This window comes from Oncorhynchus gorbuscha, linkage group LG15, assembly GCF_021184085.1.
Source record: "Oncorhynchus gorbuscha isolate QuinsamMale2020 ecotype Even-year linkage group LG15, OgorEven_v1.0, whole genome shotgun sequence".
Classification (NCBI taxonomy): Eukaryota; Metazoa; Chordata; class Actinopteri; order Salmoniformes; family Salmonidae; genus Oncorhynchus; species Oncorhynchus gorbuscha.
In genome coordinates this window covers 51,242,147-51,260,834 of record NC_060187.1, presented here as the reverse complement: position 1 = coordinate 51,260,834, position 18,688 = coordinate 51,242,147, and the positions used below count along the sequence as shown (strand labels likewise).

At 41.0% G+C, this 18,688-nt stretch overlaps 1 long non-coding RNA gene across 1 annotated transcript in view; it reads right to left on the bottom strand.

Annotated features, from left to right (window-relative positions):
* The window catches only part of LOC123997473, a 38,772-nt gene extending 23,059 nt beyond the window's left edge, over positions 1 to 15,713 (bottom strand). Inside the window, exons 1-2 of the long non-coding RNA XR_006832114.1 lie at positions 15,565 to 15,713; positions 2,257 to 2,394 (exon numbers count right to left, since the gene is read on the bottom strand). This is a non-coding gene — a long non-coding RNA (uncharacterized LOC123997473). The remainder of the gene's footprint in view (positions 1 to 2,256; positions 2,395 to 15,564) is intronic.
* Positions 15,714 to 18,688: the final 2,975 nt, after the last annotated feature.

Here is an 18,688-nt window from a genome sequence, read left to right as displayed (position 1 = left end):
TTGAATTTGTTCACATTTTGTTGTGTAAAGGTAAGGTTCAACATCCAAGTAAACTTGGTTCAATCTGTGACCAAATACTGGATCAAGACCCCTTATTATTCAGTAAAGAACTACCATAGCACGAGAGAAGATAGATAAGATGGCGATACATGATATACAGTACCAGTCAAAAGTTTGGACACACCTCACTCATTCAAGGGTTTATCTTTATTTGTACTATTTTCTACAATTGTAGAATAAAAGTGAAGACATCAAAACTATGAAATAACACATATGGAATCATGTAGTAACCAGAAAAGTGTTCAATTAAAATATACACGTTTGATGTCTTCACTATTATTCTACAATGTATAAAATAGTAAAAATAAAGAAAACCCTTGAATGAGTAGGCGTCCAAAATTTTGACTGGTACTGTATGTGATAACAGATTTTAGGATTAAAATGCATATTTTTTAAATGGGTAAAACTGGACTTAAAAAGGCACAAAAAAGGATGATACGTTGAGCCCAATTGATGGCTGGAGTCAGGAAAAAAGCATTTCACGTGAAACACCTCTTAATTAACACTTGAAGGCCAGATTAACTCTGGACTTTTAACTCTGAATCAGGGATAGAGAGATGAGAGAGAGAAAGAAAGTGAGATGAGAGAGGGAGATAAAGGAGAAGTTGAGGAGTCTGGGATGAGGCAGGTGCTGGGAGAGACAGAACGGAGGGTTCCTCACCTGACCTTGTATGGCTCAGTGCCTGTCACGCACGCCCGTACACACAAAAACACATTCAGAAGACAAACACACACTTGCAAAAAGACACACATTCAGAACGCACAAATCAAATCGTATTTGTCATATGCTTCGTAAACAACACGTGTAGAAATGCTTACTTATGGGCCCTTCCCAACAATGCAGAGAAAAATGTTAGAATAATAGAAAGATAATAACACAATTTATAAATACACAATGAGTTACGATTAAGTTACGGTTAACTTGGCTATATACAAACGGTAATAGTACCGAGTCGATGTGCAGGGGGTATGAGGTAATTGAGGTAGATATGCATATATAAAACGTGCAAAAGGACTAGGCAACAGGATAGATAATAAGCAGTAAAGCAGTGTATGTGATGAGTCAAAATAGTTAGTGAAAAGGGGGGATAACAAAGAACCAAATAGCTATCTGGACTATTTAGCAGTCTTATGGCTTGGAGGTAGAAGCTGTTCAGGGTCCTGTTGTAGAGCTCTGCTAACCGACCCAAGCCCGACGGGTCCCAACATTATACATCGGATTTGGGCCGGGTAGGGCCTGTTTTTTAAAAATCAATAACTAGGGTGCAGGCAGGTCTCGGGTATCACTAAATTGATCACTAACATTTTGAAGCGGAGCCATTTGCTCGTGCTCTGCTGGCGCAGTACAGTCATATGTGACTAAGAGCATAACGAGGTGTCAGAAGTGCCTCAACCTCATCAAGACAGGAGAGATTATTTCACAGAAAATAATGTTTTGAGTTTTGTCTGAGTTTGTATTGATGAAAAGTAGCTAACAGGTAACTGCTCTCTCATGTCTCTTCATTGAGCAGAGCAGCCTTAGAGAAACTATGGATACTCAGTCTCAGAGCTGTGATGAGCAGAGCAAGCCTGGTGGGAGCAGAGAGGGAGCGAGTGACAGAGAGAGAGAGAGTAGCAATTCATGGATTTACTAACGGAGAAAGTTATTTCTGATTTCGGATGTTGGGCCTGATTGTTGCAGGCATGGGTAGGGATCAAGCTTAAAATGTGTGCCCGTGAAGGGCTCTATCCTGTTGGTTCCAGACTTGGTGCATCGGTACCGCTTTCCGAGCAATAGCAGAGAAAACAGTCTGACTTGGGTGGCTGGGGGCCTTCCTCTGACTTGCAGTTGGATGTAGAAGTAGTTGTCATACCAAGTGGTGATGCAGCCGGTCAAGATGCTCTCAATGCTACAGCTGTAGAACTTTGAGGATCTGAGGGCCCATTCCAAATCTTAATCAGCCTCCCGAGGGGGAATAGGCATTATCGTGCCTTCGTCACGACAGTGATGGTGTGTGTGGACCATGTTAATTCCTTAGTGATGTGGACACCAAGGAACTTGAATCTCTCGACCCACTCCACTACAAGAGGGCTCAGGAGGACACACACACACACAGTGTGCAGGTGACTCAGGCATCCAGGTGAGAGTTAAATGAGGACACCTCACCCTCCCCCAGCCCTCTAACACGAGGCGCCGTTTGACCTCAGGGCTCTTACCTCTATCCCTCTCATCTCACGGCAGTCATCCCTCCTTCCTCTGGTTCTGCTCCGGGGTTTATTCCATTCCTTCACACCGCGTCGGACTGCTTCTCTTCCTCTCCGTTTTCCTCTCTTATCGCAGCTCTCTGATAACCTCTGAAATGTAAAAGGACAGACGCAAAACGATAAAGAAACTGGAAGGAAAAGCACAAGGAAAAGCGGAGGGCAGGGAACATTCCATTAAAAACGAAATTAGTCGAGAGAGAGAGAGAGCCAGGTTGCTGGCTCAACTCATAACATCAGCGATTTGGTTATCTTTCAAAATGTAGATATACAGTAATAGGAAGTCCTGTAAAAGAATACCACGGTGGATGAGAGCATATTTTCAGTGGCGCCTATTTCTACTCCAGAGGCAAGGTCTAAAAGCCCAAAAGGCATCGTTTTCAAAAGTGAACAAAGCAGCAAAGCCAGAATACTTAACTGAGCTTGGGCCAAACGGCAACGCATATCTCAGGAGAACTTGTGTGAAGAGAGGGGGGGGGTTCAGCTAGAGAGGAATCCACGGCTGTTATAATTGTACTCAAGAAATCACTAACAGCTGTGCTGTCATTCAGCCAGCTAGATCCCCTCCCCAGCCTTTTTTCAAATGTACAGCTGCACAGATAAAGGGAAGAGAGTTAAGCAAATACTGCACAACGAAGAGTAAACAGAGCGGACCTTCCACTCCTCGCGCCTCACTTCGGGAGACACGGGCAAGAGAGCCCTACTGTTTTTTTGTGTGTGAGAGAAACGCTCACTGCTTGTAGTCTTTATCTCTCTCAATAGTCCCCTTCTCCATATTTTAATATATATTCTACCCCCCCACTACCCTCTCTCTCCCACCCCACCAGTCCAGCCAACCCTCCCCAAAAACCCCAGTGAGACAGTGACAGTGCCTCTTTGTTTGCCCACCTCTCCTCTTGCCCTCGGTCTGTGTTCACATCAGTTGCGTGGGGAGGCATGCCTCGACAGGCACAGGGAGGGGGAACCAGGGAAGGAGAAGAGGGGCGAGGAGGGGTCTCACAATTTCAGTCTCTCTCTCCCCCATTCCTCCACTTATCTTGAGAGAGGGGGGCAGCGGTAGGGTGTCCGACCTCGATGAACTAACTACTGAGGAACCACCCAAACCCCATAGATGGGCCCTATTTCTTCAAAAGACTTTATAGAAGAACATAAAGAAACTCCAACTAAACAATGAGGAGAGAGCGGGAGAACAATAAACAGCAACTCCACAAGTAGACTTAGAGGCTCTGTGGCTAAAAAAGAAAAAAGTTTCTAGTTTTGGCGTTTACCTTAAAATGTTTTATTTTCACAGAAATAATGTGGCGTGATATTCCGTGCCGTCTTGTAATTTCTCCTTTACGCAAAGAAAATAGTCTGCCCATTGAAGTCTGTCAACAATTTTAGACTGTTCATTTTCTTAGCAACTCTTAAAAGGGTTAGGAAACCGATTCCTAAATAGTATAAATAAAAAAATAGAATTACTGGAACAGTCATTCCCATTCAAGTTGACATTCTGTAATACAATGTATATGCCGTATGGTGCCTGCATAGCGTAAATAGTGTTGCCACCATAGAATTACAATTTCTAGAATGGATATTTCCATTCAAGTCAAGGTTTTGTTATTCTATTTCTATGCTATATATTGCCTGCAGTACTGTATGTGTCTGGTGGCAATAAGGGAGACGGGACAGCGAAGCACAACTTGTTTTCCCCCACCTCACATTAAAGAGCCGCCTAGCCTCCCAGGCAGCCGCCAACCAAGCAATCAGATCATTAACCTCAGCTAATCTACAAACATTATATGTTTAGAAAAACGCTTTCACAGGCTTAAGCCCTGTGTAACAGCCAAAGCACCTTTCGAATTAACTTGGAGGATATGAGCGTGCGAGACTGACTATGTGTGTGCGTGAGATGGAGTGTACACATGCGAGTGTGCGCACACGCGTTTGTATACCCCTGGACTTTTTCCACATTTTGTTGTGTTAAAACCTGAATTTAAAATGGATAACATTTAGATGTGTCACTAGCCTACACACAATACACCATAATGTCAAAGTCGAATGATGTTTTTTGAATTTTTTACAAATGAATAAAAAATGAAAAGCTGAAATGTCTTGAGTCAATAAGTATTCAATCCCTTTGTTATGGCAAGCCTAAATAAGATCAGGAGTAAAAATAAGTTGCATGGGCTCACTCTGTGTGCAATAACAGTGTTTAATATAATTTTGTGTTGTTCCCCACACACACAATTATCTGTAAGGTTCCTCAATTGAGCGTTGAATTTCAAACTCAGATTCAACCACAAAGACCAGGGGGGTTTTCCAACACTTCGCAAAGTGCACCTATTGGTAGATGGGAAAAACATTTGTTTATCAGACATTGAATATCCCTTTGAGCATGGTGAATTTATTAATTACACTTTGGATGGTGTATCAATACACTGAGTCACTACAAAGATAGCGAGGTCCTTCCTAACTCAGTTGCCGGAGAGGAAGGAAACCGCTCAGGGATTTCACAATGAGGCCAACTATAAAACAGTTAGAGTTGAATGGATATACAGTAATAAGAGAAACCTGAGGATGGATCAACAACATTGTAGTTAATCCACAATATGAACCTAATTGACAGAGTGAAAATAATGGAGCCTATACAGAATACAAATATTTCAAAACATCCATCCTGTTTGCAAAAAGGCACTGAAGTAATACTGCAAAGAATTGTGGCAAGGCAATACACTTTTTGGACTAAACAGAAAGTGTTATGTTTGGGGCAAATCCAATACAACACATTAATGAGTACTAGTGTTGCACCGATATTAAATTTTTGGCCGATACCGATATCCAATATTTTCCTTGCCAAATAAAATGATACCGATAACCAATATTAAACATTTTAGCGGCCTATTAATCATTCTAGTACAGTTAAATAGTTAACACACACACATGGACGCAGGGGTTTAAGGCACTGCATCTCAGTGCAAGAGGCGTCACTACAGTCGTGATTGGGAGTCCCATAGGGTGGCGCACAATTGGCCCAGCGTTGTCCGGGATTGGCCGGGGTAAGCCGTCATTGTAAATAAGATTTTGTTCATAACTGACTAGCCTAGTTAAATAAAGGTTACACACACACACACTGACCAAAAAGTTACTTCTTTTGGCATTTACGCATGTCCCCGTTACCATTAAAACATAATCAAAACCTATTCCTTTCACTTACTTGCTGTGCTGTTTCGTTGTTCAGTCATTTCATTCTAGACTAGGATTTCTATTGAACGCCATTTGGGTCTTTGCGTGTCAAATAAGCTTGTTGACCAATCAGGATCTGAATATGACTGCACGTCACATAATTTAACGCAATCATAATTTTATTATGTAGTTATTACACTCATATTTCATATGTCAGAACGATTCATCGATACGTATGCTATGATGCTGGTAAAGTTGTTTCACGCACCTACAGTGCTGGTCATAAATAAAGTTAGCCAGCTCATGCATGCAAACAATGGTCTTCCCCTTTTGGGGCATAGCAAAATGACAATCTGTTCCAGTAGCTATAGTTGGCTAGCTAACTATATAGCTTGGTGCCATCATCTAAATAACCCTAATTTATAAGGCAATTCTTATTTGATTAATGGTGGCCTTTGTGAATGTGTGAAACTAATATGAATATATGAAACTAGCCACAATAAGGATTAGCCACAATAGTAGACTTTGCGGTTAGCCTTCAAAATTAAAGAGTGTAATTGACAGTGATGCTAATGAATACAAACAGTAGAATTATGCCATAATTGAATAGCTATCATGCTATCATGCAATCAGTCTACGTAGTGACATCCAGAGAACATTAGCGTCTTAGCTCTTATTGCGGGACTCTGAAACAACTGCTCATCAGCCATAAAAATTACACAACAAGTTGGAAATCACAAACTCAACAATGAGTGGTTTGGAAGGAAGTGAGAACAGCACGAACAAGGGGAGTCGAAAAATGTACTGTATGCTGCTGCAATATGCCAGGGAGATATGTATACTGCAGCTAAGAAAGTAATACTAAAGGTATGTTGTGAAGTAAGCTGATAGCAACCCATGTGCCTCACACAAATAATTTGGTCCCTTTCCCCCTCTTTCACCTACTGTTCTGACTTGGTGGTGCACATGTGGCCTATAGCCTGTTTTAGAGAAATGTAATCAAATATTGTAAGAGCTTTCATTGTCTGCTTATATGGCCTCATTATTAATCCTACGGTTCTGACTTGGTGTACAGGGAGAATTCTGTAAGAACAGCTCATTTTCTGAATTTCAAAAGTGCAGAACAAATCATAATATTGACAACGTCTGTCCTAGCTCGCTCATGAATGTCTTATTCGAAATTACGTATTGCCCCTTACCTGCTCATCTTTCCCTTATGCCTTAGTTTATACATCTCAGTAGAAACCACAGTTGTTTAAATAAGTTAGACATATCAGCTATGTTTTTTAAAAAGGCAGTAAATGAGGCTGAATTAACTGTTGTTTCGCTGCCAGACATGGCTCCGCTGATAGCCAGGTGTAGCAGTGGTAAGGTGTTGGGGCAGCTTTATGTGGACCCTAACAGTTTGTGGGCACTGTTTGTCACCATTATAGTGCAAGTTTTTACATGCTAAAATCGCCACTGGGGCAGGGAAGGGGTAGAGAGCAAATTGAGACTTCTCAGTTGGTAACATGTTACTCTTTATAGGCTTACACCACATCTCTGACAGAGACTACTGATCAGGACCCGAGCCAATGTGTACACAGGGGATTCGGAGGCCTCCCCCATAAACGGCTGAGATTCCTCAAACTGTCAATCTCAGAACAGGGAGTCATTGTGTGAAGGGGGAGGAGTATTGGGTTCTCCTGACTCAACTGCCACGTTGTTCCGAGAACAAAGAAGCATCCGGAAGTGATTCATCAAAGCAATTACTCATCTGACTGTCATATTTGCTCATCTGTGTATGCAGAAGGTAATCCCCTTAGGGAGCTTGGCGTAACCAAACATTATATTGTGAAATGTGAACTTGAAAACATTACTCGTGTTTATCTTTAAAATGACTTAAACTATCTGAAAACTTGAGTAATATCTATTCCAAGTTATTTATAACATGATACATTTTCTTGTAGAAATAGTTTTATTAGCATTTGGTTGAGATGTGCAGTACCATTCATTCGAGTAGGTAGACTACAGTGTGTTGTTTAAAAAAATTGCTGTCTCATAATGCCGGTTTCCTAATTTCATTTCCAGTTAATGTTTTTTTAAAGGATTTTCTCAGCAGCAGGAACAGATCTCGCTACCACAGATTGAAATTACAATAAAATCAAATTCAAACAGAATATATGTAATTTCCTGGTATTCCAACTTCCACATGAATCAATGCAACAGCACAGAGGCCAATTCTTCAGTAGTCACCTTTTAGAACTCTTATACATCCAAGTTGGGGACTGCTCATTTCTATGTGCATGTTTAAAAAGTTTATAATTTAGTTGGTAACATTGATCAATGTGTTTAATGTTCTTTTTGTTCGTAATGTCATGCATCTTTATTTTAAACATGAGGGTCCCTATTCTTCTACTAAACATGTGAATGAGCCAATCATCACCATCCTATTTACAATCGATGTTGCCAGTAAAATGTTCAGAGGTGAGAATAAACAACCCAACAGACTTTCTATAGTGTTTGCAACACCAGAGCCCTATACCACGTACTGGGTTTGAGGAGTTAGTTAGGTAACTTTGGCCAACTTAACTCGAAAGTGGCTCACCTTTGAGCCAGGTACATTTTTATGGAAATTAATCCTTCAGAACTAACCTGCTCCCACGCAGGCTAATGCAACGTTAACACCATTTATCCTGAATGAAGTGTCTGAACCGCCGAGTTGAGGACCAATGAATGAAATCAGATTCCCTCCCTCTTGCAAAGATTGCATCATCATCCCCTTCATTTGAGGAAGAGGACTGATTAAATATTTTATTCATTAATGTTTATATATAGATATATATAAATGCTAAAATACCGATCACATTACACATTTAGCAATAACAGATTGCATTTGAAACCTCATGCACAGTAAAACTTGCATGACTTAATACAATTATTTTATCGATAGAAGTGGGGGGAAAAGGTGCTTGTGCATAGATAAGCACACCAAAGATGGCATATTAACGAAATGTAATAAAATAAAGACGGCACATCAACAAGCCTATTTCACACCATAGCCTGCTGAATTTCCCATTTTCTTTTCTTACATTTTGATTTCGGGACAAATGAAAATGTGGCACTTGACTCGCCCATTGATTGATGTTTTAGCATTGTCTCAATGAAGAGTTTGGTGTTCGACTAGCCACAAGCGACATGCACGCGCAGTTACAAGCCTGCTAGAGTTAGCGGCAGGCAGACCAGCAATATCCACCGTCATAGTACGGATGAAGCCTGAGCTGGAATGTGAAGTTAACTGAAGCTGGCTAGCTTTAGAAAATCCTGAAAAGATCTAGCTTCAAATTGTAGTATACCACTCAAATCTCAAAAAGTTAATAGATATGTAAATGCCCTAGCCCGAGATGCCCTGATTGCATGGGCACATTGTGCTGACATGCTACAAACCAATACGGCCTAGACAAAGACAAAGGAGGCGGCACGGGTTTCCGGGGGGGCAGATGACAAACACAGCTTAAACGCGGCCAGATGTAATCTCAGAGAACAAATGTATTTGGAAGGGGACTTATTCAGAACGCATTAGAGAGGTGACAGGGGCAAGCACCGAGGGAGTCCCCCCCCACGCGCCCCGTTCCCCCCTCTCAACACTCCCAATCAGCCCACACAACCCTTCAGAGATCCCTCCCTCCCTAGCCAACTCGACACATCCAGGGGCATTTAAGAGGGGGCCACTAACCAAATGAACGGCCTCCTGGGAACTGTAGTTTAATTGTCCGTCCTCTACTCTAAATTGAACAAGCAGCCGTATTCACACAAGAGGCCGTGCTGATCTCTTCACCGTAATAGAAGGGCACGTTACGTTATACTGCGTCGCCAAGTACCATAAAGCAGCGTGGAATGGCCGAAACGGCTGCATCCCATTATACGATTTGCAATTAAGAGAGTTAGACAACTAAGGCAAGATGCCGAGACAAACGTTTCTAATCACGAGTCTGGCGAAGTCCCACTGAGAATCCTGACTTCATTACACGTAATGGCTCTTCTCAATGCTTGATAGAAGATGCAACTGTTTTATTACATTGCAACTGTATCACGTGCAAACAGTGAGGGTTTGAGGAAGGGAGGCGTGACATGAAAAGTATTAGATTTCAGGTGATAAAATGATGTCTAAGCGGTTCACTGTGGAATGTCTTCCCCCATGGGTGTGATGTGGAATGTATTACCCATTTTGGGCTGTAAATCAGCGGGTCACCTGGACACCTCTTTTTTGAATTCTCATGTCTTCACCAATCCATACTTTTCCCAACTTCCTCTTCACCTTTCCTTTCTTCTGTAGTGTGGCAGTGTTTTCCTTGACAAACTCTGCTATATCTCTTTTGACAAGGCGTGAAAAGTTGAACATGGACCTCGTGTCGGTATCGCCCAGCACTACAGGAAATGTGACACAATGTGACAAAATCATCTCTCTTTTCAAGTCATCTGACAATGACTGTGTCAGAGGCCAAACAAAGAACAAATCCATGATTTCTTTTCTGTCTTTTAAGGTTGAATTTGAAAAACACTCAACTACAGTAACAGCCACAACTGTAATCTTTGCCACTTAAGGTGATACACGCTGCATTTGGAGAAAAGTAACTTTAGCAGTAGGTGTTATAGACCGGAGACGTCTGTAGAAATTAGAATTGTTTGAAAAGAGAGGAAGTCGAGTGGCCATGATCAGCATTTACCTGGAAAGCGTTCAGTTAAGAATTAACCAGCATTTAAATCATGTACCTCGGTAGCTGTTCTGCTTTGATAGAGCCTCCAACAGGACAAATACCACTTTCATATAAAATTCGGCAAATCATTTTCTTTCATCTCAGATCGTGGTGGCATTGTTGCATTTTCTTACCCCCCCCCCCCCCCCCCCCCCTCCTCACAGCACAGGTAGCTAATCTGAGACAAACACTCACGCCAACTGAAATGTTGTCAAGTTCAAAACTATGTGATTCTTTTTAGCACGTAAAAGAGGAGAGCGAGGGAACAGGGCCCTCATTTCCCCAGAGGACACAGGGAAGGGTGGGATATATCGAACCCCATGCATCCTCTCGATGCACATAGTGGGGCTTTTTTCTGTAGGCCTATCACCATTGATTACCCCACCTTCACCCCCGATCCTTCCATCTACCCCCCCATCCATCCGCCTGTTCCAAGACTCTTTCAGGTCTGCCACGTCTAAAACAGAGGATAGTGGGGCCCCCGACCCCAACACGTTTTGGGTTGCCCATCTCGCAGATCCAATCTTCTAATACTGCCGGTCGGAAGGATATCCGTCTGATAGTGCTGCCCGAGGCCACGGAGGACCTTTCTGCAAGGCCCCGGCTGTGTTATCTGATTCCAGCAGACGGGGAACAATACTGGCCATGCCAATAACCCACCCTCTTTGATTCTTAAAGCACATCCCACTGCTCTGCGCTCCCTTTATTGATCGCCGGCAGGCATCACTTTGTCTATCCTCGCACTAAGAACACTGGTAATTATCTATTTGTAACATGAGCTCCAAGATGAGGGGCGACACATAAGTGGACTGGACACTAATTATTTTTCTCTCTCTGTGGTGAATTTCTTTGATGCATTGGTTCTGTTGAGTTTCAGATAGCCCAAGGGTAAGTAGACCCCTCCTTTTGGAAAGGTTTTGGCGTAATCCACACTTAAGTGGTGCCTTCACAAAGAACAATGGCACATGCCATTGACTGGCAATTTAAATCCCAGCAACGGTGGGTTTGATGCTTCAAAATGACCTATGTTAGATCTACACCTCTGCATATTTCCGTGACCGCTAGCGAACGACAACTGCAAGACGCTGGATTTCAAAAGTTTAAATATCGAAACATTTCACCTTAACGAAGCCAAAAGTCTGATTGAACTACATGATCAACTCCAGAAATTCTATGAAATAGTGCAGAGAATCTGTCTAGCTGCTCCATCCAGATGTATGTAAATTGAATCATTAACCTACAGCACAACCACTTGGCGGTGCACTGTAGATGGTTCAGTCCATCAGGGCTTTAGTGTTCTATGATAAAGCACATTAATAGCATCAGGATGCCTTCACTATGGCCCAGGGCTGATTTGCTCTGGCGTTATCAAACAGTGTAATAATTATACATGACAAGCCTTTGATTTTATGCTCGTGATTATTACACCATGTCATACCATCTGAGTTTTGCTTCCCCCTCTCTGCTTTGAATTTTTACCCTGAGACAAAACAATGGCACAAAGGGGAGAAAAGCAATGTGAAAAGGATCTGTGTTCTCACACAGCGTTTCCCCCAGGTTCTCCACTGTGTGTGAAGAATAAATGGTGTGTGTGAGCTCCGGCGGAGAGGGCTTGCACCTGGAGCAGGGAGGAGCATGCAAGAGGTCAGGGGGCTAGAAAGGACTTGCTCACTCTCCTGAGAAGGCCAGAAAACCCCTGCGGCGGCATTGCACAACATGGGCATTTTTTTCACTCTTGATCCCCCTCTCCTCCTTCTTCTTTTCTCCTTTGGAGAAGCGCAGTAATCCATAACACACTCAACAACCGGCAGCTCAATTTTCCTCCCCTTCGCCCATTTTCTCCCCTCGGATGGAAATTCTAAAACAATTAACCTCTTCATGGCCACAGAGTTTTCCCAGGAAATAACACATTGGTAACTGAATGAATCCTACATTTACATTCCTGACCGTGACTTCAGTCCACATACATCTTGCTACAAAAATCCTAAACAGTTGCTCTGTGATTGTCCAATGACATTAGAGGCATGTGTTTTATATTATCGTGCAATTAAGATAATTTATTTCAGTACAGATTTATGAACTATTGATAGACTTAAAAAACGTTTAATATAATTCCCAAATAACTATAGGAAAAAATAGTAATGTAAGATTTTACAACTTACCCCTAATGCAATTTTGTGTTAAGACGAATGCTAAATGAATAGGTGAAGCAAAAAAATCCAGTGCAACATACATTTGTAAAATAAACAAATAAATCACTACTCATTGCCATTTTGCTAAATTAATCTGAGGTAATTCAAATAAACTGAACATCTAATATAGCAAGTCAATGTTTTTTTCCTCAACAGTGAGCGCAGCGTAGCCTAGTGGTTAGAGCGTTGGACTAGTAACCGGAAGGTTGTGAGTTCAAACCCCCGAGCTGACAAGGTACAAATCTGTTGTTCTGCCCCTGAACAGGTAGTTAACCCACTGTTCCCAGGCCGTCATTGAAAATAAGAATATGTTCTTAACTGACTTGCCTGGTTAAAAAAAAAAAAAAAACAGAACGATAACTCAATGGCTTACCTATCACACATGGTACATTGCCTACTGGTTGCACCAAAACTATCTAGTCTGTGAGTATAATATGACTATAAGCCATGTAGCATCCCCCCTCTTGAGCCTTCAATAAACATTTTTCTCTCTCCTTCGTTTTAGAGGACCTCCTATTCATCTCCAGGTAGAATACTTCAAAGTGCAGGAGGGCAAAATAGCTTGTGGCTTCCATTCAGTATTTTATGGCCCCCTTCAAAGGATCATTAAATCTCAAATGGCACCCTATTCCCTATATAGTGCACTGCTTTTGACCAGGGCCCATAGGAATCTGGTCAAAAGAAGTGCACTATATGGGGGGTGTCATTTGGGAAGCATATAAGGAGAGATCTAGGTGTGTCCTTATATGTCTTGATACTCAAAGTAGGCTCTGAAAAAACTAACAAGTTGTTTTCATCTAGAGCTGCCTTCACATTTTACATGCATCAGACTTGTTCATTACTTTTACAATTTGATGAACACATATCAACATAATTCACATGTAAATTATAAATACTCTTATACATCAGCTGAATGTTTGAATATGCAACTTGGTTGTATTATGAATAAATCATATAAAGTGTCTATTTGATCAATGTAAGGGGCTTCCGAGTGGCGCAGCAGTCTAAGGCACTGCATCTCAGTGCTCGAGGCGTCACTACAGACCCTGGTTTGACTCCAGGCTGCATCACAACCGACTGTGATTGGGAGTCCCATAGGACGGCGTACAATTGGCCCAGTGTTGTCCGTGTAAGTGTTTGGCCTGCGTAGGCCGTCATTGTAAATAAGAATTTGTTCTTAACTGCCTTGCCTAGTTAACTAAAAAAATCAAAAGATTGGTCCTTATAAAATACCAATGGTATGTGAGGTACAATCTGCAAACAGCTCAATAAAGGCATTCTGAGGCGACCCAAGAAGAAAGACTTGACCATGAGGGAAAAAAATATGTTATATTATAGATAAAGGCTTGTTATTATCAGATTAAACCAGGATGAATTGAATTTGTAAGAAAATTCTGTATTTGAGGCTAGCTCCACAAAAGCTGCTTTCACCCAAAGACAATCTTTATTGAAGCGTTTTCATTTAATCACTAGTCCTAATGAGACCTAGGTAAGCCAGCTTTTTGTTCATGTCTCGCATTAGAAACCTGCATGCTCTAGCTTTCAGCCCAAGGTGATAGACATTCACTATAGCAGTATGTGGCGAAACGGGTAGAAAATCTTCAAAGGCCTGAACATTACCACCAATGTAGTGCTGAAACTGGGGCAGGTTCCAATTAAAACAACATGATCAATTCACTGAGGCAACCGCATGAGGAGGAAAGGTAAATAATGCCAGACTTTTGTGCTGTAGAATGTATAAAAGCGAATGTACAGGCTAATAATCCAAGTCAACAAAAAACTTCTGGCTTTCAAAATGAGTCATACTGTGTGTGAATAAGCCCTCGCTCTGTTTGGACGAAAAACACTAGGTGCTATTTTAAAAAATTCAGAGCCTTGCTAAAATAGCATGGCAGAAAACACACACACACACTCGACAGGAACAGTGTTGTCTTTCATGTTTCCTTCCTCCTGTGTGTGTGTGTGTGTGTGTGCCAGACTCCATATATATACATAGCGGCAGTGGAACTGGCCCCATGCAAATATAGCATGCTGGCTCCTTGATTGTGGATGGAGGAAGGAGAGGCAGGCAGGTAGAAGCAGGGGGGAGAATAAAATAAAACAACTGGCTATGCTCCAAACTGACTGGAACTGTTGATCATTAAGTCTAGCCTTCAGGTGTCTAGGGCGGCAGCCAGCGCCAGTTGGGGGAGGTTTAGATAACAGAGGAGCCAGACAAAGAAAAAAAAGAGCATACCACCAGAATCAAACAGGGAGGGAAAAAATGGGGGTAATAAAAAAATAAAAAAAACTTTGTGTTGGGTTGTTTTTTGTTTTTGCCCCCCCACTTTCTTTTTTTCAGAGAATGAGACAGAAAGATTTTATAGGTCCTACTTAAAACCATGTGAAGCCTTTCAAAACGTCAATCAGCCGGGCAAGTTATTTTCTGATTGCGCTTAAGATCAAGAAAAACAGCCCTTTTAATGTGACGCAAAATATTATTGTGGTAATCGATATAGGGTGAAAAGAATGACATGACCTCATACAGTGTCTGTCAAATTAATTGGAATGTGATCCCTCTCAAGCAAAGGCATGTTTGGGAGTGAGAGACTTTCTTGTAGGCTAGTCTATTGCTGACTTCAGTCTTATTTTCTTATAATTGAGACACGTGACATATTAGTCTACTGTGTCAGAACATTTTGCATGGAAATGAAATAAATGAGATGGGAGGATGGATGATCCACCCCCTCCATGTTGCAGAGCTTTGCACCTCAAGTGCTCCAGCCCTCTTGTTGGGTTATAACTGCCCTCACTCAGCCGTGTCTGCACACACTTAGGGTCAGCGAGTTTGCAGTGCCTTTATTTAGGCTGTATGTCATGCCCTGCACATCACATAGGCTATATCCAATCAAAAACAGAATATTGGCTACTTTTTACCAACAGTTGATAACAAATCCAAGGGGAGGTAGACCTACGCCTATATGCGTGAAACTCACAAATACAAGCCTCAATAATAACATTTGATAAAGGCATTTTAACTCACAGCGTGCAAATACAGGACGTGTGATGCAAGGTGTGGAGAAAAAAAAGAGCCACCATTGATAAATGCGCATCTGATTTAAAAAATCAATCTGAATTAAGTAACAACAATATTTACGGTTCATTTTAGTATTTTAAGATGATGCACCTACCGTTCACGGATTTCCGCGGTCAACAGTCAGAGAAAGTCCGTTCGAAATACATGAGAACATATGTGGCCAGGAACCTGAAAAACTTCATTTCACAAATGGTCTTCATTTCTAATAATTTGTTGGCTGTTGTTGACGTCCTACCCCGCAGGTTTCAGATCTTCAGTGATGCCACAATCCCGCGAGTGTACACGGTGTGGAAAGGCATGAGAGAAAGCCAACATGTGATCTACGAGGAGTCGCGCCATTGGCTAGGCAAGCATAAATTGATAAGGCTGGTCTTTGTTCCATTGGACTAGCACGAGAACTGAGAGGCCCCTCCTGCGCGAAGTTGGTCTGTGTGCAAGAATGTGTGTACATTGTGCAGTGTGTATCTGCTATCTGGTATCCTTGGGACATACATACCCCCATTGACATTTAAATAGTTTAAAGGTAAGAGGTATGTTTCGTGTAAGGGTAGGAGTTAAGGCAAGGGTTTAGGGTAGAGACGTCCCAACGATTCCCGAAAACCCTTTATGTGTGCAGTGTTCACAATTTCCAGCAGAGGAAAAGTAACACATTGCTGAAATAATGTTATGACAAATAGTAGTCTAATATTATGCTACTATAAATTTTGAGAAACAAGTCATCTCAGAGAAAGACAAAAGCATGATAGATGAAATAGGGCAACACAAATGTACACAGCAAATTGGCCTGTGTTACCTAGTAGAGATTTTTCAGTATAATAATTCTAGTGTTGATTCAGGAGTTAAATGAACTATGTAAAGGCACTTACAGACAGGCCACGATAAGCTGCAAAGGTCTCGTGGACTCATGAGACAGTTTTGCAAGCCCTGCAGTTCTGGGTGTTCGCTCCTGTGAGCAGCTTCAGCACCCAAAGCAGCAAAAGATTAAATTAGCTGACAATAACCAGGACTGCTGGTCTCTACACACGGTAAACAGATTTTCTTGCTGTTTGTTGTTTACCGCAGCTTTAAGAGTGATATTAACACTCAATGGTGTTAAAGAACCCCAATGCTGGTGTTAACAACCAGTGTTGAGCGTGAGAGTGATTGTCGGTTTTACTCTGTGGAGAGTAAAACATTCCCATCAAACCAGGCCCATCATTAAAATATATATATATTTTTTTTTTGGGGGGGGGTCGTTCAAAACTCTGACGCAGTTGTAAAGTCAACACATGTCAGTGCTGCTGTGAACTGCATCACAAAAGACATACCAAATTATATTATTGATACAATTTCAATGTTTAATTTGCTTGATGTATCACCAAATTTCCTTCAGATGATTTTACTGCTAACTGCATCCAAGTTGCTTGACATAGGCGTTTCAAAGAGCTGTCAGTCAAGGCGAGCTCATGAATATAAGCTCCTTGTCCACTCAGCCTCTTTTCAAACTTCATGGTGAGAGAAAAAGTACTTTTCAGAATGACTGTTCAGGACCTTTAACTCTAGCTAGATTCCAATAGCAATTACACATCACTTTGCAAGCCAGCATAATGTGACTAGCAGGCCTAATGTGGCCTGTAAAACCATGAGTTTTAGGCCACTGTATTAGGGTAAAACTAGGCCATCAGAGTAAGGCCTTGTGATATATACTTCAGTTCAAAAGTTTGGGGTCACTTCGAAATGTCCTTGTTTTTGAAAGAAAAGCAACATTTTTGTCCATTAAAATAACATCAAATTGATCAGAAATACAGTGCAGACATTGTTAATGTTGTAAATGACTATTGTAGCTGGAAAGAGCAGATTTTTTATGGAGTATCTACATAGGCCCATTATCAACAACCATCACTCCTGTGTTCCAATGGTACGTTGTGTTAGCTAATCCAAGTTTATCATTTTAAAAGTCTAATAAATTATCAATTAGTCTTTTAAAATGATAAACTTGGATTAGCTAACAGCGTACCATTGGAACACAGGAGTGATGGTTGCTGATAATTGGCCTCTGTACGCCTATGTACGCCTCTGTACGCCTATGTAGATATTTAATAAAAACATCTGCCGTTTCCAGCTACAATAGTTTACAACATTAACAGTGTCTACTCTGTATTTCTGATCAATTTGATGTAATTATATTGGACCAAAAATGTTCTTTCACAAAAACAAGGACATTTCTAAGTCACCACAAACTTTGGAACTGTAGTGTATGTATTGTTATGGAGTTTCTTTTCAATGATCACATTTGTCTATATTTTTTTTGTGTTTTTTGGGGGAATTGTTTATTTATTTGATTTATTTTCATTTCACATTAAATACAATTACAAATTCAGTGCATTACGTTGTACATAACATGGATTTTATATACTCACTTTAGGACCACCACAGACCTTTTTCAAGGAAATACTGTATTTCAATAATCATGTCTCTGTCACTAACAATTATTGTCATGCGTGGTAACGCTACAATTCACTTGAAAAGGCAAGGCACACTGGGAAATTATATATTTTTAGGTAGTTATTTTTGGAACTTTTGTTTATTACTATATATTATTTAAAAAATGTAGAATGTCTGCTGACAGTTCTGAAGTCCTTGTAAATGCTTACATAAGAGCATGTGACAATAAATAGTTGTGTAATGCCCGTAAGCCAACACTAAGCAACCTTGTCAAAAGATACAGACCTCTTGGCATAAGGGTTAAAAAATTATGGAACACCGTAAGGGTCTTTATTTGTCAAAAAAAGATACACAATTAACACTATTGGACGCATCAAATAAGCTTGTTGACCAATCAGGACTTGAATATGACTGTACACATAATAATTTAACACGTTCATAATTTTTTTACGTGGTTATAACACATTTATTACACTCTTGTGTGTTATATGTCACAGCGATTCACCATCTGTATGCTAAGAGTCATAGATTTTGTCACTGATTATCCTCATTTTCATAAAGGCCGTTTGGACTCTACCCAATTCTCAGGTACGGATGAAAAACGATAACTAAACTTTCTGTTCTTCTGAGGTAAAATTATCTAGCTAGTTAACAATGGCTGCACAATTTCTAAAAAATGTTAAATGCACTATTGTTAAGTGACTGTCCCACTGGATGTCATAAGGTGAATGCACCAATTTGTAAGTCGCTCTGGATAAGAGCGTCTGCTAAATGACTTAAATGTAAATGTAAAT